Source organism: Carcharodon carcharias, chromosome 9, assembly GCF_017639515.1.
Source record: "Carcharodon carcharias isolate sCarCar2 chromosome 9, sCarCar2.pri, whole genome shotgun sequence".
Classification (NCBI taxonomy): Eukaryota; Metazoa; Chordata; class Chondrichthyes; order Lamniformes; family Lamnidae; genus Carcharodon; species Carcharodon carcharias.
This window is the reverse complement of record NC_054475.1, coordinates 53,227,453-53,248,330: the sequence shown is the minus strand read 5'-3', so window position 1 is coordinate 53,248,330 and position 20,878 is coordinate 53,227,453. Positions and strand designations below refer to the sequence as shown.

The following is a 20,878-nucleotide window of genomic DNA, read 5'->3' as shown; positions in this document are numbered from 1 at the left end:
TTTTAATAAAATGTGCAAAAATAATTTGACAGGTAACCTGGAGAGGAAATGAGAATGTTTCTCTGTAAATGAACTCTTGTTCCCACTTTAGCCAGGTGAGGTCTCCCTCACGGCGAATCATGTTGTACATCAGGATTGAACCGATGGAATTAATGGTACTGTATTTCTACACATGTCAGCGTCTCCCACTCCTTAGATGGCGCTTTTATTGGGAGGTTGTACCTCCCGAGTTTATGTAAAACTCTTCCCACCAATCCCATGGAGTTCTTTGGCTAAGGGAAAGAGAGAGAGAAAAAAAGTTTTCAAAAAAATCCTGACGTCACGGGCTAATATGGTAGTGTCACTTTAAGACGTGGGAGTGATCAGAACTTCTCTTATCCAATTTCAGGGATCGCCTACAAATGGAGGCTGATTGAGAAAATAGATCACGAATCTAGCAGGAGGGAGACACGAATGGTGACTCCAGACTTTAGCCTAAAACCACCTCCTTCCCAACACAATGCACTGATCGGAAGTCCCAGCAAAAGCGCACTCACAAAAAGGGGGGCAAAGTGTTAGGGCTGGCTGGCGGAGGAGGCTAACTTTGTTGGCGTTTGGAGTTGGGAGGCTCACGGAACTTCTCCACAAAGCACAAAGTTGCCTTAGCTCCTCCTCTTGTGTTCTTCTGGAGCGAGATTGATTTCATACCAAATCTCATTCTTGAAATTCCACCTTCGCTGTCAACTTCGGGAAATATTTTTTTTAAATCTCCAAACAGCAAATTTCTTTAACTTTTTTAAAAAAAACAAATTTAGAAAGTGGGAAACCTTTCACAGGTCGCCGTCTGGGGGGGTTCTTGAATTTTTTTCACCCTCTCCCTGTTTATATAACACGGGCACTTTTCAGGAGGTGAGTCTTTTGTCAATTTCATTTGGGCCAATTTCACCGCGGAATCCGCGCCGCTCAAATCGGCGCAGGGAGGGAGAAGGTCTGAACAAATCTTTGTCATATTTTACATTTTTTTAAAAGACGAACTTCCGCAGGGAAAAAAAAAGCGAGGGGGGGGGGGGAGAAAATGATTCATGTGTAGAAGTGTTTTAGGGCCGTTTGTTGGGTGCTTTTGTTTTTGTTGCTTTATCGTTGGATTTAATTTTTGACCAGTGACCATGTTGTGTTCTCTCTGTCTCTCCCTCACACAAACACACGCAGCGGCGGAAAGTTTTCCAAAGTTTGATTCGGCCACCAGAAACTTTTTTTCTGTTGTTGTTCCTTCGAAGTCGAAGAGTGTCACCTGAAAAAGGAAGGAAAAGCCAACAGGTATTGTGGCCTGGAGATCAGTTGGATAAACTACAGGAGATCCCAAAGTTTTATTTTCGGGAGGCTTTAACAGGGGTAAGTGAAAATTTCCGACCCCTCATTGGCAACACTGCGAGAATTGAAATTGTGTGTTTATTTTTTATTTGAAACATTTGTATATCTCCCCCCCACCCCTCCTCCTATATCTCTTCCCCCCCCCCCCCCCCCTATATCTCTGTTCGACGCTCGTTTCATTTATTATTCATCGAGTGCTTCGCCTATCTGACCAGTTTGCGTTTGGAATCTGGTACAGATGACCACTTTCAAACTAGTGGGTGTCAACTGTGGGACCGGGAGCAAGAGGAGGTGGGGTGGGGAATGGCCGCCCCATTCTAAATATAAGCCTTTCCTCCTGATACCCAGTTGGGTCACTGTAGAGGAAATAATAAAAACGTCAAAACACTCAATTTCCTTTTCCTATTGTTCCAGAACTCATTGGACATTCTCCTTTGTGCTTCTCAAACTGTGTTCTTGTTTGGACCTGGTTCTGACACTACCCAGTGTTTGTATATTGACTTGGGGGGGAGAGAGAGAGAGAAAGGGTGGGGTTGGTGTTTAGCTGTCACTACTTATTTAAAGATTTTTTAAGATATTCTGTTAATCCACTCTGAGTTAGTTCCTAATGATCTCGTAGTCCACGGTCCCTGCTCGCTCGGTCTGAAGGTGCGAGCCTCATGTTGGTCGGTACACAAGTGGGAACCCCCACCCCCCAAAAAAATTCTGCATTTTTATAGCGCCTAACTCGTCCCAAAACGCTGCCTAGTGGTTTCCCTTTGAAGTGCCGTGACTTCAGTTCGGTTGGCAATGTAACAGTGAAACTATCAGTTTAATACTGTTTACTGTAGACATTATAATTGAACAGCAGGGATTTCAAAGCTGGAATCTGATTTCAGGGCAAGTGTGCCGACTAAACCTTCCGAGAATGGCTTTCCCCTTGTAGTTTATGATGTGTGAATTTCGTGTAGATTACAGTTTGTATTTGTTTTTTTGAGCTGTGCTGATTTAATCAATTACACGCTGGTCACAGTAAATCCCTGATATTAAGAGGTGAGATGTAGACTGTTCGTACTGCAGGAATGGCTCTCTCTAAGGCTGATTGACACCCCCCCCCCCCCCCCCCCCCACACACACACACACACACACACACACACACACACTTTTTCTGAATGCCCTTCTGCATCAAGGGCACAATTCTGTCAGTGACACTGTTGGCAGAAATGTTGCTAAAAATTTACCCCACTCCAAGCAAACCACAAGGTATAAATAATGTTCAACCTTGGGACTGGACATCCCCTCACCAAGTGTATAAAGCCCATGGCCATCCAAGTCTCAAATCCAACTCCCTCCCACATAGGGAAGCTCAACTAGCACATTGAGATGAGGGGCAACAAGAATAGCTGCCCCATGTGATCGACACAGCCCTAAGCCTCCCTTCTCCATTACCATGGCAAATAGTTGATTTCTTCATAATGCAGGGGCAAGCAGATCCTGTGAGTGAGTGAGGTAAAATTCACCAAAAATTACACTTATCAACCATCTTTGCTGGAGCATAGCTTTCAGCCTCCCAGACACCCTTCTCAATCCTTTTTTTAAAAAAACAGAGAAACCTGGGAGATGCAGCAAAATACAGAGATGCAGGACAGCATCAAGGTGGATGAGAAGTGAAATATGCAGGGATTTTTTTCTCTCACAGGATAGTGGAACCTTGTCACCCTCTTCCCCAATGGGCTGTGGATGCTGGCAATCTGTTGGCATTTTTGAGATCGATTGGGAGTTTTGTTGGATTAGGGGATGCTGGCAATTGCAACACAGACAGGTACATGGATTTTTCTTTCTTTCATGGGATGTGGGCATTGTTGGCAAGGTCAGCATTTGTTGCCCATCCCTAACTGCCCTTGAACTGAGTAGCTTGCTCAGCCATTTGAGAAGGCAGTTCAGAGTCAACGTGATTTCTATGGGCCTGGAATCACATGCAGGCCAGACCAGGTAAGGATGGCAGATTTCCTTCCCTAAAGGGCATTTGTGAACCAGGTGGGTTTATTTTACAACAATCAAGAGTTTCCTAGTGACCATTACTGAGACTAGCTTTATATCCCAGATTTATTAACTGAATTCAAAGTCCACCAATTGCCATGTTGGGATTTTAACCTGTTTCCCCAGAGTATCAGTCTGGGCCTTAGATTCCAGATTTATTAATTGAATTGAGTTGAAGTACAGATCAGCTGTGATTGAATTGAACGGTGTAACAGAATGGATGGGCTGAATGGTCTGCTCCCATTCTTGTAAGAGCTGTCGTGGAGATGAGGCAAGTGAAGCTAGTGATTGAAAAGCCAGCAGATTGTGAGAGGGGAGGAGGGAAGACTGCAGGTGATAAAGAGCTCCATGTTTTTGAGTTGGAGAAGGAGACAGTCTAGTGAGTCATGATTTCAACAGTGAAGATATCAGGAGAAGCAGGAGGGTAAAATGGCACATTCATAACTCTGCTACAGAGGGAAGTGAAAGCTCAATGGCAATACATTGACTGTTGGAAAAACCAGGACAGAGAGAGAGAGAGACTGAGCTTGGATGTTTCATTTTTTCACACTGGTTAAAAAATGATAGTGGCATTAATGTCTAGGTTAACCTGCTGGAAGTTAATCATTATTCATGGCTGTTTGGCAGGGAATGAAAGGGCAATTATCTTTTTGTAAAGAAAAAGCACTTTACTGTCTTGTAATCCATTCTCGGGTACCATGTTATTTCAGCAGTATCAAAGTAATGATGGTATTGAACAGGGAAATGAAATACCATAATGCCCATCATTTAGAAGGATTATTGTATTAACCATAACTTGCCCAGCAGTTAGAAGGATTACTGTATTAACCATAACTTGCCTGTCAGTTAGGATTACTGTATTATCTGATTATTATAGCATTGCTGTTTGTGGAAGCTCCCTGTGTGCAATTGGCTGCAGTGTTTCCCTACATTACAACAGTGACTACAATTCAAAAGTACTTCATTGGCTGTGAAATGCTTTAAGGGAGATGTGGCGCAGTGATAATGTCTCTGAACTAGGGACCCAGGCTAATGCTCTGGGGACAATGGTTCCAATCCCACCATGGCAGCTGATAGAATCTAAATTCAATAATAAATCTGGAATATAAAGCTAGTCTCACTAATGGTGACCATGATAACTATCATCTGGTTCATTAATGCCATCCTAACCCAGACTGGCCTACATGTGACTCCAGACCCACAGCAATATGGTTGACTCTTAACTGCCCTCTGAAATGGCCTAGCAAGACACTCCGCTCAAGGGCAATTGGAGGTGGGCAACAAATGCTGGCCTTGACAGTGACACCCACATCCTTTAAAAAGAATTTTAAAAATCAGTTTGGGACTTCCTGAGAGTGAGAAAGGCGATATATAAATGCAAGGCTGTCTTTTCCTTAACTACCATGCCTGTGTTGGAGTCTGGATAATCACAGAGAAAAAGGGAACAACAACACTGGGTGCCTGAAGCTGAATAATACTCCCCACCCTCTCTGCTACTGCTACATCTACTGTTATTTGGGATACCAAACAAAAGGTTTTAGTGGTGGAGCTTGAATGGAGAAAAATGTGTTGAGGAGTGAAGTTGAACCCTAATTACATGATAACTCACTTTAATTCCTTTCATAATTTCCTTTGGATATAGTAATTAACATTTGCGCTATTTGAAGTTTTTAAACTAATGTTTAAACTATTTGTAAAGTGATATCACACATCAGCAGTGAAAGAATGTTCAGCCTCTGGGACTGCAGCCTTCAAAGGCCAGTTCAGCCCTCTTTTCGGAATCTTCACACATGACATTGTTCTGCTGCATTTGCCCCTCATTCAATGGAACCATGGCATTTGCCCCACAGCGGAAACGTACCATTTGCCCTTCATATATGCCGCACTTACTCATGTAAGGATGGAGGGAATACTCCAAAACAGTGGGGCAGAGGGACGGTGGGAGTAGGTGGGAATTTAAATGTGTCAGCGAGGCTGAGAGAAGCTGATTATAGCCACTTGCTCTAAACTCCAGAAGCAGTAGCATCTGTCTCGCAAGCCTCAGGATTCTTTTTAAGGAAAGCCAAACAATGACAATTCAGCTTGACCAGTGGGGGACACATGGATAAGCACCTGGTTCGATTTGCAGCGATATGTGCATGTAGTAATAATTTGAGGAACCAGCTGAAAGAAGAAATCTCAGCTAATCTGCAGTTTGAATCTGGGTTTCAATTGTTTCCTGAACACATCGGAGTGCGGAAACTACAGGAAGTGATAGAGCGGTTACTCAGAGTTCAGTACATTCTCTGGCTGAGACTGTGTGGCTTCAGAACAAGATTGACTCTTATTTGAAAAAAATCTGAACTAAGGGACCATATCCCACGCTTGCTCTATAGACCCCCAACCCCTGGTCTCCTCTTATCTGTCAAAGGTTAACCAAGGTTAAAAATGGCTTGTTAAAAGCCTGGCAGTTTGCTTTGTGTTAAAGGTATTTGTAACTTTGTCATTTTATTCTGAAAGGGACACGACAGTCACTGGGAAGCCTTTGGCAAACCTTGTTTTCTGTTTGTTTATGTGCATGTAACTAAACTGAGCACAATGTGTCAGAGACTCACTGTGTCTCTCCATCAATACAAGTCAAGGCCACTGGCTTGTAATGTCCACGGAATTAACAATTGTGATTCCCAACATATTGGCAAAGATTCTGGAACCCCTTTTAATTTGATTCCTTGTTCTAAACCCATGCCTTGAGGATATGGTGAAAAGTAAGATCCCAGTATTATTGTTCATAGTGCCTGGGAGTAGGGTTGCCAACTGTGATTAAATGTATTCCTGGAGGTTTCATCACATGACTTGCCCTGAGCTCCAGCCATTAGTTGGCCAACATATCATCCTGCCTTCCTCCACCAATTGGAAAGCAAAAAAGACTCATTTACCCAATTGGATGATGCTTGATTGTCAGCCAAAGTCTTTTTTTTCCCCCATTTTCAATATTTTTCTACCGTGTAGAGAAATGTTCAAAGAAAACAAAAAAGCAAATCTTTTTTTAATGTCCAGATGATTTTTCTCCAGGGTTGCACACAGTAGTGTCCTGGAGATTGATCTACAATTCCTGGAGACACCAGGCCAATTCTGGAACCTTGTCAATCCTACCTGGGAGATCAGTCCCTTGTTTAGGGGACTCAAGCCCTTTGTGTTTCCCTGGATATTCAGAGCCATTCAATACGTCTCTATTGTGCCTTCACTTGGAGTAGATGCAAGACCAGGACAAGCCCCTGTTGAGTTGTTTCTGGCTCCCCCTCTATAGGGTAGCCATTTTCTAAGCAGGCCCTGAGCAGCTGGCTGAGGAATCAGTCATCTGGACCTTGGATTAATCAGAGGGTCTGAGGGAGGCTGGAATGGAGATCCCCTCCCTTTCTCGTGCTGCTTCCCAGTGGATCTGCTGTTCTCCAATAGCAGTCAGTAGGTGCCAGTTTGGCCCTTGTTTCCCAGTGCATGGCCTTACTGGGTGATGGCTGCTAATGACCCAGGGGAGAGTGGGGGCTCTGAATTCGGGTGGCGCAGACTTCAGCTTCGTTGCCGGGTGGGGTGTGGGGTGATCGGTAAGGGAAATACAAGGATTGTAGAGTCAAAGATTTTCCCTTCCCGAGGGTTTTTTTTTAAAATAAGTTTGAAAGGCTGGTGGGGGGGCGGGGGTGAGGCAGGGGACTAGTTGCTGCAGTTAACCACTGGACATGTACATGTAGGGCTTCAATCAAAATTCATCCAGACTGATGGGATGAATGGCTGTACACCCCAAGAGTGGATAGTCTTGATTTGGTTCTCGGTGTTCAGCATGAAAACTGCTCTGTTGGTGCTGAATCGTCTCTGATGTAGGAGGAAGGGAGCACCTTGCTGACACTGTGAGGACAGTTTGCCTGTAGAGGTCTTGTTGGGAGCCCTATTAACACTGTAAATCCCTTCAGTTCAGATCATCTGACTGCAGCAAATGCCTTTGAGAAGTTAAAGCGATTGTTTGCAATTTAAGTTTGTGTGTGTCTTTGTTGAAGACCATCTCCATGAAAGTGAGGTGACTCTTTCTAAAAGTGCAAAACTTAAGAAACCATATAGGACTGTGAAATTCTGAATGACTTTCACAAACCCTTTTCTCTGTGACACCAATATGTTTCTCCAAGCCAATCACCAGGCTCTTGGTCATCTGCGCATTTTGACCCCCTACAAAAAGAAAAAAAAAAAACGACTACTCATCTTAGGGTTCTGGTTCATGGGGTGAGTCAGGGGACATTTTGCCATTCTCATGTTTGTATGTTCTTGCCATGAACCCTTTCTCACAGAATAGTCAGCAATTTAGGTGACTGCACTGCTCTGCCCAGCCTTTTCAGTGTGTTGCCAGTGTTCCTTAGACCAGCTGGTCCCTGTAGAATGATGTCTCCCTAACCTGGGGATTCGAAGACCAATGAAAGCATTCCTAACACCTTTGTTGGCTGACAACAAACTGTTGTTCTCAATGCAGCCAATGAATTGAAGCTGGAGATTTCCTGGATTTGTATGACTGAGCCACCCCAAGCTGCACCCTTCCCTCAGTTAGTGGTCAGCCAGGAGAGATGGTGCCCAGGTACTTTGTTTAAGAGGGGAGGAGATTACTTGGAGGAAGGTGACCGTTGAGGTGGGGGTGTGCGTGTGTGCACTTAGAGGAGGAATATTCAACTGGAGGTGACCAACCGCAAGCTCCGGATAATGGTGGCTTCTTTGTATCAAGTTTACGCTCCAATATCTGATTCTCCTGAGGGTTTCTAGAATGATGTTTCAGTGCTGCAAGTTAGTTCTGAATTGCCACTGTACAGATGAACATTAGAAATAGGAGTTATCGAAGGCTATATGTTCCCGCGAACCTACTCCACCATTTAGCAGGATTGTGGACTTCTCTATGGCCTCGATTCTTATTTCCTGTCTGATCCCTATGTCCCTTGATTACCATAGAGTCCAAAAATTTTTTGATCATGCTTGATGGTTTGTAAAACCTCTCCCAATTCTCAGATTTGCCACTCTCTTGGCGACAATGACCAGCCTCTTCTTTTAATCTAATACCATTCTTCAGATGGATCATTTTTCAGGTGGAGCTTTTCTTTCTAAATAAAATGTAAATACGTTAAATTATGAAACATTTCTATAAATTTTTTGCCGTTGCTTATACCATTATTTCTTTTAATCTGATTTGCTAAATTGTTTACCCAACTTGTTCTCATACTTGGTTTTATTTAAGCTTAAGACTCTAATTTCAGACTTAAATACGTCATTCTCGCATTCAATGTGAAATTGTATCATATGATTGCTCTTTCCCACAGGGTCCCTTGTCATGAGATTAATAATTAACCCTTTCTCATTACACAAGACCAAGTCTAAAATAGCCTCTTCCCTCATTGGTTCCGTGACGTGTTATAAGAAACTGTCTCGAACACATTTCATGAACTTATTCTGAAAACTATTGTTGTGAATTTGATTGGTCCAGTCTAAATGAAGATTAAAGTCCCCACAGTTATTGCATTATCTTTGTTATTAGTTTCCCTTTCTTGGTTACTATCCTGTCTAATGGTATAACGACAGTTGGAATGCTTATACACTGCTCCCCTCAATGTTTTCTGTTCTTGGTATCCCTAATCTCCACCCATACTGATTTTACTTCCTGGTCTTTCCTCACTACGGTCATTGTGACACCCTTTATTATCAAGGTTTCTCCATATCCTTTTCCCCTTTTTTGTTTTTAAAATGTTTGGTGCCCTGGAATATTTACTTCCCAACCTTGGTCACCATGCGAACATGTATTTGTAATGGCTATTGGATCAAACCCATTTATCTTCATTTGTGCCATTAATTTGTCTACATGAAGCATTCATAACAAAGATCCTTTAATTTGAACATTCTTTCCTGATTTGACCTTATTCACTAATGTACTATTACTGTTAAACACTCTGTCACTTCCTGTCACACTCTGCTTACCTTTACGCTCTGCTTACTTTTACCCAAGTCTTGCTGCTCTGTGCTTGATCTCTATAATTTATAAACTTTCCCTTACCTGGACCATTCCCCTCCCATTGTACCACCACCACCACCACCCCCCCCCACCCTTCTATACTTTAAAACCCCAACTAGAGCCCTAGTTATACGATTCTCCAGGACATTGGCCCCAGTCTTGCTCATATGGAGTCATGTCTCAGAGGAACCCCCTGTACTGGTGAGTCTCCCATGGATTAAAACACCTGTATCCCATACCCACTCTTTGAAGCACACATTCAGCCCTGATCTGTTTGACTTTATGCCAGATTGGATACATAAAAGAAAGGCTTCCATTTAAATAGCACATTGGATAGCTTCAAGATGTTCCACAGCTGAACTACTTTTGTAGTCTAACCTCTTTGTAATGTAGCAGCCACGGCAACCAATTTGCACATAGCAAGCTCATACAAACAGCAATATGGTAATGGCCAGAAAATCAGTTTGATGTTGACTCAGGGGCAGGGCATTAAAGAGAACTCCCTTTGCTCCTCTTCAAAGTCTTTGCATTTTCAGCCACCTGAGGGGGTAAATGATGCTTTGTTTTAATGCCTCAACCGAAAGACAGCACCTTCAACAGCACTCTAGTACTACACTGGAGTATGAACCTGGATATTATGCTCAATTCTCTGGAACCTTCTGACTTGGAGACAAGAGTGCTTACCCAGTGAGCAATTTCTATCCACCAGTTACTGCAAGGCATAGGCACTGAAGCTGCATGCAGTGTAGCTCTTAGTATTCTTTTGGTTTCTGGTATTTGCAAAGCTGTTGTCTGGCTGAGTGTCATTTCACTCATTGGTTTCCCTTCCTCTCCCAAAGTTCTTGCTGGGATTTAGTTCCACATGTTTTAGCTGCTCTTTGGCAAAGTGCCTCTCTCCAAGAGTGACTCTGGAGAATGATTATTGCCGAGTTATTCAACTCAACTGGCATCCACATAAGTATGTTTTTGGGACAAGTATCTGGGTAGTGATTAGGAATGGGAATCCTGATGATATTTCCCCCTCTCTGGCTGTGTGAGTGAGATCAGCTGAGGGGTATGAAGCAGGAATTGAACTAGGGTCTTAACTGGTCCTCACCTCCACGTCATGAGTATGCACATCGCCAAAGCTGTTCTTTATTTCTGACTGTCTTTCCTTCATCCCCATGATTCTTTGAAAGCCTTTCCTATTCCTTACAATGTGGTGGCTCTCCAGTTCTGTCAGAATCTTGGAGGCTTATTTGGGGAAAGGTTACTGCTTAACAATGAGATGGTGTCTGTTTCTTCAGCACCTCTCCCCATAGAAGCCAAACCAGGCTTTGCCGAATTGTTAATTGAATTGAGGTGTTTAAGATGATTAAAGGAGTTGCAGTGTACTCCTCCTTCGGGCACCATGCCCTAACAGGGCCTTGGCAACCACGGACTTCCCCTGGATTGGACCATGATTACGCTCAGCAAAGTACTGCAGTGGTTTGCCGTTGTCTTCTGCAGTCTAGCTGATCAGGAAATTCTCCCGCTCTTAGCAACTTCCATGAGGCGTATTGGAGGGATTTACAGGCTGACAGTCAACCTGTTTGGCCCTGTTATGAATGTACCTTCCATGGTCATCAAGCCTTGAAGTGGGACTTGAACCCAGAGTGTCTGGCCTGGAGGTAGGGATGTACCACTGTGCCGCAGGACCTCCCCAAATTGAAGGGTAGATGAAACAAAACTGTTTCCTCCAGGAGGGGAGTCCAGATTAAGGGAGCATAACCTTAGAATTAGAGCATGGCTGTTCAGGGCGACGTGAGGAAGCATTTCTTTACATTAAGGATAGTGGAAATTTGCAACTCTCATCCCATCCACTACCAAATTGAAAACTGAGATTGATAGATTTTTGTTAGGCAAGAGTATTAAAGGCCGTGCATCCAATCACGGAGTTAAGTTACAGATTATACATGGCCCGGCACCTTGAGGAGAAAGATTGGGGAAATTGCAAGAAGGAACAAGAAAACTGGCATATCATGTTGATTAATTTGGCCCCACAGTGGCTCCAAATGCTGAGAAAGGACAGGAGCTTAAACAAACAGTGGTGAATGTGTTTTGCTGCACAATGCAGTGGAACGGTTAATTTTGGATACTTATTGAGCTGCTTGGTATCATTTGTAGCTCCAATCACCCACCTCTTGGTTCCCCTGTCCTTCGAGTATGCCCATTCAGCTGGGACGAATGCATCTCCTTCAGGTTGCTGCCTTAACAATGCTGCAACAAAATTTCATGTGAGATTAGGACAAGTGACCAAAGTGGTAGGCTTTAATAAATGTGTCTCTTGGCTGTTGTTTACAATCTGGCAACTCTGATTCTTGGCAATCTCTTGTGGCAACGCACTGGTTCTTTTGGACATGTAGTACGGTTTGGCTTTTCTGCCCCACGCAGTTCCAAGTCTGAGACTTGCTGTTATTTTACAAGGGTACGTATGTATTCTTTGTTTTCGTGTGGGTTGTAGATGAAGTTGCTATCGGCCCATGGAAAACAAGAGTTTTAGCAGAAAACGTTTTTCGTTGTTGGGGCAGATAGCTTGGTACATTCCACAAAGGTTGCTGACTGAGTGTCATGCTTTAACATGGAAAGCCCCAGCAGTAGAGAGAATACTGAGAAGATCTAAGTGGTGATGCATTTGCATAGTAGCTTTAATGTGTAAAACAGGAGGCATTTTGTACATGGAAATTGATAGAGAAGCAGGGAAGTGGACAATGGTGGAAGACATTTGTAGAGGTCAGAGGCAAGGTGACCAAAAGCCTAGCCAAAAAATGGCTGTTGATCTGGCTCCTGGGCTGCCAACACCTCAGATGTAAAATCCTCATGCTTGTTAAAAGTCCCTCAATAACCTTGCCCCTCCCTACGTCTCTAACCTCCTCCCAGCTGTACAATGCTCAGATCTCAGTACTCCTCCAATTCTGGCCTCTTGCGCATCTGCGATTTTCATCATTCCAGCATTGGCAGCCACGCCTTCAGCTAACTAGATTCTAAGCTCTTGAACTGCCTCTCTAAATCACTCAGTCTCTTCCCCCTCAAAGACACACCTTTTAAACCTTTTCTTTTTATCAAGCTTTTGGTCATCTGGCCTGTTGCCTCATGGCTTGTGTTCAAATTTTGCCCGATGACTCTCCTGCAAAGCCTCCTGGAATATTTTACTGTGTTGAAGCTGTTTTATAAGTGAAAATGATCAATTTTCTGAGAGTGCTGAGAGGTCGAGTGGATGTAAAGAAAGGGTTTTTGAGATTAAGGGCTGATAGCTGTCATCAATGTTGGGATAAAGGGTGAGGTGACAGAGTCAGGGATGTATGTCTGGAGGAGCAGGAGGGATACAGTGAGAGGCAAGGCAGTGGAAGGACTTGATAGTGAGTTTAATGTGTTGGGAGCACGAGGAGCCTTTGTAGGGCACTGAGGACATGGGGAATGGGCCAATGCGACTGCCAGGTGACACTGAAGTTTGTGGAGTGTGAAGGTGAGGAGGGAAGGGCATTGTGGACTAACATAGAAGTGGAAAGAAGATGGACCAAGGTTTTAATGACACAGAGGCAGAGCCAATTAATGTTAATCAGGTGGAAGTAGATGAATTCATTGGGGCATGATGTGGAATTTAAGGGCTGAGCCCTGGGACTAACAAGAGTATGAGGTTTTACATGGTCCGCTTCAGGCTGAGTGAACAATAGCAAATCATTGGGGCTAAATGACTTAATTGAAGTCACCAGTGAATTTGGGTAAAATAGAGTCGGGGTATACCACTATGTCCCGGTTCACTTTGTGTGGTTAGAACCAAATGGAACGTTGCAATACCTGTTTGCAATATAAACTTGAGGGCTGGTGCTCTGTCTTCGACCAATCGCTTCTCAGCCCCAAAAATCTTGATTTGAATTCCGATCTGGCTGATGAGTGGAAGCCCTCACCCTGACTGAAATTAATTTGACTAGTTTTTGGGACCAGAAGACCAGTGCTCATAGACCCCTGACATCTGCTGGCTGCTCTATATTCCACCCCACTCACCCCATTTATTTTGCCTGGTGTTATTGCTCATGCCACTGACTCGCTTGAGCACAAGTGAGGGGCACCATTTCTGCAGTGAGGCCCAATAATATCTTTCGAGCCTTGCGAAAATGGCAACAAAGGCTGGGGGTCAGTGGGGGAGGGGTGTCACTTTATAAATATAACCAATGATTTGTACAATTGGCTGAACATTTCTAACATAAGAGACTTTAACCCAGTTTCATCCATTTCCTCTCCCCCACCCACCCTGCTTGGAGTTGTTTACTGCCTGAAACAATTAAACCCAGTACGTGAAATGCTGCAAATACTCAGCAGGTCAGACCAGCAGCAGAAAATCCGAGAAAGCTTCTGAGATCGGTGACCCTTCATCAGAATGTTTAAGGGGCAGTGGGGCCTGCAGCAAATGATTTGTGCCCTGTGCCTCAGTTAGCAAATATTGTCATTCTTTTATTCGTCTTCCCGTATGCCACTAGCCATGGGCTGTCCAGATTCCCCGGTTCCCCCCCTTCCCCATATCCTGAGCCGATCCTGCTCTAATGCTGTCCCTGCTCTGGTTGTGATCAGTGAAATTATAAATCAGTGATTGCACTTGAAACCGGAAAAATTCAAAGTCCTAAAGCTCTCCACTCCTGTTCAATTGCTGGAAATGTCCAGGTCCATAATCAGCTTTCTTTCTACCTCCCCTGCCCGTCCCCCCACTCTCTAACCCCACCACTGTAACCACCCCCCTCCCAATGAAATATACATAACCAATTTCAAGGCCAGTGGATAAGTGTAGCAGCTTTATCCTACTTTTGGTTCATAGACTTTTGAGATTAGCACAGATTCCATGTGTAAGATTATTGTAACTGATGGTAACCTCACTGCTTTCCTGCTATGTAAATGGACGTTTGACTTGTTAGCTGGTGAGTTGTTTAGTTCAAAAGTTGAAAATTTTGTTTTTTTCATGAAAATTGGCCCAGTGTAAATACTCTACCTATAGAAAGAATTTCTTCATAAATGATGTGTACTCCGTTGCTTCTATACTAACTCTCACAACTAGTTATGTTCATCCAGCACCCCTGGGCTCACTAGCCAAACGTCGATTCCCGATCTGGCAACCTAAAATTCTCATCTTTGGTTTCGAAAAGCTTCATGGCCTTGCCCCCTCTCTATCTCTGTAACCTCCTCCAGCCCTACAACCACCCCCTCCCCCCAATATCTGTGTGCTCCTCCGACTCTTGCACTTCACCATTGGCAAATGTGCCCTCAGCTCCCTGGGCCCTAAGCTGTGGAACCTTCCTAAACTTCTCTAAACCTCCAGATCCCTCTTCATCTGCCTTTAATTACTCCTTAAAAGCCACCTCTTTGACCAAGCCTAGAGTTGACTGCCCGATCGTTCCTAATCTGGCTCATGTCCATGTTTGTTAACGGTCTGATGCACCTTGGGACACTTTATTGTGTTGAAGGTTCTGTAGAAAGGCACCTTTGTATAAACTGGGAGCTACCTGGATAGTGAGTTGGCTAGCTCAGTCGAAGCCAGGGTAAGTTAGGACTGTTTGATTTCTTCCCACTTTTCCCAGGAGGGGATTCCCCCCAAGCTGTGACATGAAAGCTTGACTACATACAAAGTTTCCTCTGTGCTCTGATGCGAGCGAGCAGACATATTTTTAGCTCGGGCAGGAAAAATGGCCAGAAAACAAAAAAATATTTACAACCTGGAAACCTTCAGTTTTGCAGCAGCTCTGTGAAAAGTCTTCATTTAAGTGTGTGTGTTTTTGTTTGTGTGTTGGAGGTCACCCAACAAACAAACCCATGCTCTGAGACCTTCCCTGTGCAATGTGCTTCTAAAGCCAGAGAGCAAATGCCATAGTGTAGCTCCACTCATTGCTCAATGGGGAAGGGCTGCATTCAACTTCTTCACACACAGCAGGAGTGTCTCTGTTTTCACCACCTGTCTGTACTGGGCTAGTGGATCAGGGTGAGGGTGAGGAGGCCGCAGTTGTCCTCCGCATTCCTGCTGATCGGTTGGGGTTGACAGGAGGTAGGGGTGACGGATTGTGTCATTGTGGATTCCCATAGATCCCAGCATGGCTGAGTTGGTAGCGCTGTTGCCCCTTGAGTTAGCAGATTGAGAGTGCAAGCTGGCACTCCAATGCCAGTACGGAGGGAGTGCTGCACTGTCAGAGGTGCCATTTTTTGGTTGTTAAACCAAAGCCCCATATGCCCTCCCATGTGGGCTTAAGAGATGCCATGGCACTACTTCAAAAAAGGGCAGGTGAGTTCTCACCAGTGAATTAGCAAGTACTTAGCTCTCCACCAACATCATTAAAGCTGGTCATCTGGTTTTGATCACATTGCTGTTTGTGGGATCTTGCTGTGTGCAAATTGGCAGCCATATTTCCTACATTATAACAGTGGCTGCACTTGTTGGCTGTAAAACACTTTGGAACATGCTGAGGTCATAAGCCTCTATATAAATGCAAATCTGTCTTTTCGCCTTTGTTTCTGCCTTTTATTCTGTAATTACGTTTATTTAGAAGTGTTGTTTCCGTTCAATCTTCAAAATGCAGTGAGTTATAAGGAAAGGCTGTATAGTTTGTCAACTTTGCTCTAATTAAAACAGGCATAAGTGGGTTCTTGAGGTTTGGGGTCTGATTTTCTATTATTCAGGAACTAAAGCCCCCCTCCCTCTGTGACACTGTCACATCTGCGTGGTGAGTAAAAATTACCCTCCAGTGGGCCTGCTTAGGATTTGTAGAAAGTAAGAGTTGTGTGTTATTTAATTTTGAACATCTGAACTCCATGTAATCGCCCTTAGCTGGTGTCCCTCATTCCACCTTGCACAAACCCTGCCATCTGAATCGCCTGATTCAGCCTCCTCCAGCCTTGTGCCGTCTCCCCGCCTAGCCTGGCCTTGCATGATCTCCCATGCACTGGCAAATTTACTGTTTCAATTCTTAAATCCCTCTGTGTCCTCACCCTGCCCTAGTTTGGAAACCTTCAGCATGTGTGCTAACTCGAACTGTTTAATTCATTGACTCTGCGTTATCCTTTTCTCCACCACTGCTCATTCTGCTGAAAGTTTCCTGTCCTTTAGGATTCCCTTCTTGAACCACTTTACCTTGCTACCTCACCCTTTCTTTACACATTTCTTAAAGCCTTCCTCTTCAACTGTGCCTTTGGTCTTTGTCCTCCCCAAACCCAAGCTCAGCATCCCCCTTCCCCTCCCCTGGACCTCTTTGAGCTGCTTTTTAAGGTCGTGACAAGCTGCTGCTGGTAACAATGGCAGATTGCCTACCAATGTTCTCACATTGTGGCAGTAACTAAACTTCAAATGTGATTCGTTGGCTGTAAAGCAGTTGGGAATGTCCTGAGGTTGGGAAAGGTGCAAGTGTGCGTGTCTTCTCCATTTGGAAAATTGGATAATATTTCCACTCAGTTGCCCAGGTCCAGTTCCAGTTCCCAAATTGGGAAGTAAGACCATTTCCTACAGGAATGGGATTGAGGGAATAATGAGAGTACTAATCTCCTTATGGTCACTTCTCAGTGACCAGTTCACTGAGATTTGTTGTTGAGAGCTGTTTTCCAGAATGTGGGGAGAGGGAATATAGGAACAGGAGTAAGCCATTCAGCCTCTCAACCTGTTCTGTCATTCAGTGGGTTTGTGGCTGATCTTTGTCTTAATTCCTCCATTTCGCCTTTGTTCCATATCCTTTTGTACCCTTGAGTAGCAAAAATCTACCAATCTCAAATTTATATTTTATTCTTTCATGGGACCTGGGAATTTTTTTTATTCATTCATGGGATGTGAGCTTCGCTATTGCCCATCCCTGATTGCCCTTGCAAGGATGGTGGTAAGCTGCCTTCTCAAACGGCTGCAGCCCATGTAACGTAGGTTCAATTTTCTGTAGCAATTTGATACAACTGAGTGGCTTGCTAGGCCATTTCAGAGGGCAGTTAAGAGTTAACCACATTGCTGTGGGTCTGGAGTCACATGTAGGCTGCGTAAGGATGGCAGATTCCCTTCTCTAAAAGGCTTTAGTGTTTGATAGTTTCACTAAGTTCAGTTCCAGATTTATTTATTAATTGAATTTAAGTTCCACCAGCTGCCATGGTGGGATTTGAACCCAGGTTCCAGAGCATTAGCCTGGGCCCCTCGATTTCTAGCCCAGTGACACTACCACTCTGCCACCATCTCCCGCGTATTGAACTAGCATCTATTGTTTCTGTGAGAGAGAGTTCCACATCCCTATTACCTTCTGCATGAAGAAGTGTTTCCTAACTTCTCTCCTGAACAGCCTGGCTCTGATTTGAAGATTATATCCCCTTGTCCAAGACTCCCACACCTGCTGAAAAAGTTTCTCTCTTGTCTACCCTATTGAAATCCTAAAAATGTCAATCAAATCACCCCTTAACCATCTCAGTTCCAGAGAATACAAGCCTAATTCACAACGATGAAAGCAAAATACTGCGGATGCTGGAAATCTGAAATAAAAACAAAAAAAATTCTGGTAAACCTCAGCAGGCCTGGCAGAAACAGAGCCAACTATTTTAGTCCGTATGACAACAACTCAGAGCTCTGAAGAAGAGTCATACAGACGCTCTGTTGGCTCTGTTTCTCTCTCCATAGATGCTGCCAGACCTGCTGAGGTTTTCCAGAATTTTTTTGTTTTAATTCTTAGTTTATCTAATCTCTCCAACAATCTAAACCTTGGAAGCCTGACAAAAATTCTGGTGAATTCGGGCTATTCTCCTTTAAGGCCAATATATCCTTTCTAAGGTGTGATCTTCAGAAATGTGCATTGCCCTCCAGACGGCTGAACCAAGGTTTTCTAAAGCTGTAGCAAAACTTCTGCCCCTTTATGTATCCTAACCCTTCGTTTTAAGGCTAACATATCATTCGTTTTTCGATAATTTTTTTGTACCTAACCTGCGACAGGAAGAAAAGATGTAATATCGGAAAGTGGCAACCAAACATTTAAGGCTCCTTTAGCAGGGCCTGAATTTTTCAGTCGGTGTGTGGGGGTGGGCCCGACACGCCGGTGCGTAAAATGACGCTCAATGACGTCGGGCATGCGTCCCTATGTATTCGCTATGTTTTGTTTGGTGGGCGCACACCAGTGTCGGCTCCACACCTGCCGATAACTGATAGGCCTATTAAGGCCATTAACGAATTAATTAGTGTCATTGTTTACACTGTCCGTCCAACCTTAAGGTTGGCGGACAGGCAAAAAGGCCATGCGGCCTTCACGTTTTTTAGGAAGCCTCATCCATGAGCGGGACGAGGCTTCCTAAAGCTTTTATGAATCAAATAAAAAAAGCTTTCTGAAATATAAAAACGTGTCCCATCTCATGCGACAGTCACATGAGGGGACACGTTTGATTACATTTTTTTCCATTTATTTATTTATTTCAATAGCGCTTCAATCTCCCTGGGGCAGTTCCGTGCCTCAGGGAGATTAATGCGCAATTTTGCACATATGCGCGAAAGAGCGCTGGCCTCGACTCTCCCTCCTACTTCGCCAGCACCGGTAGCACTGAGTGGCCCGCCCCGCCTAATGTGGCAACGCGGAGCCGATCGTGGGCGGCATATGGGCTCTACCACCGCCCCCCGCCTGCCCGCTCCTGCTGAGCCTGCCCACCGATTGAAAAATTCAGGCCCAGATTGCTGTCTATGATGTGAGCCTTTGTCAAACAGATACACCGACATGTGCACGCTGCTTTAAAGATAGAGCCTATAAATCAGTGTACAGAACTCAACTGAGTAGTGCAGGTTTTGAATATCTGGTAGAACAGTACAAGAAAGATTGTGATCTTGGATTTGCGTAGATCTTTATTTGCACAATTTATTCACAAATCTTATTCACAAGTTGTTACACTCTGATCCTGTCATAGTCGGCAGGCTTTCTACATAAAAGCCAGGGAGAAGACCTGTCGCTAAATCCCAGCTGTTGTTTTCTGCCTGCAAGGCAGTAATGTGTTGATATATTTGAACTGATTAAGCCTCTTGGTTAATGGTGTCCTGGGGGTGGTTTGCTTAAATTTGTATTTGTGCGTTCAAACCATTGGACTGCTTTAGGTAATTGTTTAATGTGAGGAGCCTGGGGATTGACTGTTATGCCACGCAGCAGTGGAAGCACTTATTATCTCCCCCTGTGGCTTACCCCCCCCAACAGCCCTCCCCACTGGTCATTCCCAACATGGTGCAGGAAGAAGGTTGAGGGAATTTTAAAGAAAGAGCTCGCTTATTTTCAAATGCCTTTCACAATCTCAGGATGTCCCAAAATGCTTTTCACCCAGTGAATTATTTTTGAACTGCTGTAGAAACAGGGGCATTTATTCACGCTCAGCATGCTTCCATAAACTGCAATGCCAATGACTGGGTGATCTGTTTTTTTAGACCCAACGGGCTGAATTACGGGGAGATGGTGGCATAATGGTAATGTCACCGGACTAGTAATCTAGACGCCCAGACTAATGCCTGGCTAATTTGCCAAGCTAATTTGAATTCAATTCAATTAATAGATCTGGAATATATATTACTAGTCACAGTAATGGTCACCAGAAACTATCATTGATTGTTGTAAAGACCCATCAGGTTCACTAAGGTCCTTTAGGGAAGGAAATCTGCCATCTTTATTTGACTCCAGACCCACAGCAACGTGGTTGACTCATAACCGTCTTCTGAAATGTTCAGTTCAAGAGGCAATTAGGGAAGGGCAACAAATCCGGGCTTTGTCAGTGATGCCCACATCCTGTTAAAGGATAAAGAAAAAAAATTGGCTCTATGATGTTGAAGGGTAATTTTTGGCCAGGACACCAGGAGAACACCACTGCTCCTCATCTATATAGTGTCACGAGCCTCAGCTGAACGTCTCGTCTGAAAGATGACACCTCTGACAGTGCAGCACAGTCTCAGTGGTGGGTTGATCACTAATCAGTGATTGGGGCAGAAAACTAGCAAATTTCCTGCTCCTTCGTGCAGGGGTACTGAGGTCAATTGTAATATTACACCAGCTGAGGTCAGGGATCAAACATGGGATTTTCTGAATTGTGTGGTTTAGTTCTATGCTAGTTAATACCTTAGAGCCTGAGAACCAGTGAGAATGTAAGACACCCTTTCTGGATTTGATTGGAGATATTAGTGGGTAGGTTATATTGTGATGTACTATTGATCAATTTTGATGCACATTAAGACTCGCTGCCTTGTCTTATTAGACCCATCTATTTATCTATGCTTTGATTGTGGCTAGTACTCTGGCCTCTGAATCAGAAAGCTGTGGTTCAAGGTGGGCCTATTCGTCCCAATCAGATTTTGTGGTCTTAGAGAATAGACTGAGTTAAATAAGATTCCACTTTGACAGCAGAACAATACAATGCACATTAAGAAAGATTTGCATTTATTTAGAATATTTTCCAACTTTTGACAGCAGGGACTACACTGGTTATAATGTAGGAAATATGGCAAGCTTACACCCGCAAACTTCCACAAAC

The 20,878-nt window shown here is 44.0% G+C and overlaps 1 protein-coding gene across 10 annotated transcripts in view; it reads left to right on the top strand.

The window, feature by feature from the left end:
- The first annotated feature begins 444 nt into the window (after positions 1-444).
- The window catches only part of LOC121281920 (transcriptional enhancer factor TEF-5-like), a 311,062-nt gene continuing 290,628 nt past the window's right edge, over positions 445-20,878 (top strand). For all 10 annotated transcript variants that reach the window (XM_041195118.1, XM_041195119.1, XM_041195116.1 and 7 more), the window contains exons 1-2: positions 445-888; positions 1,189-1,371. The gene's annotated coding sequence lies outside the window, so the exon portion shown is untranslated. The remainder of the gene's footprint in view (positions 889-1,188; positions 1,372-20,878) is intronic.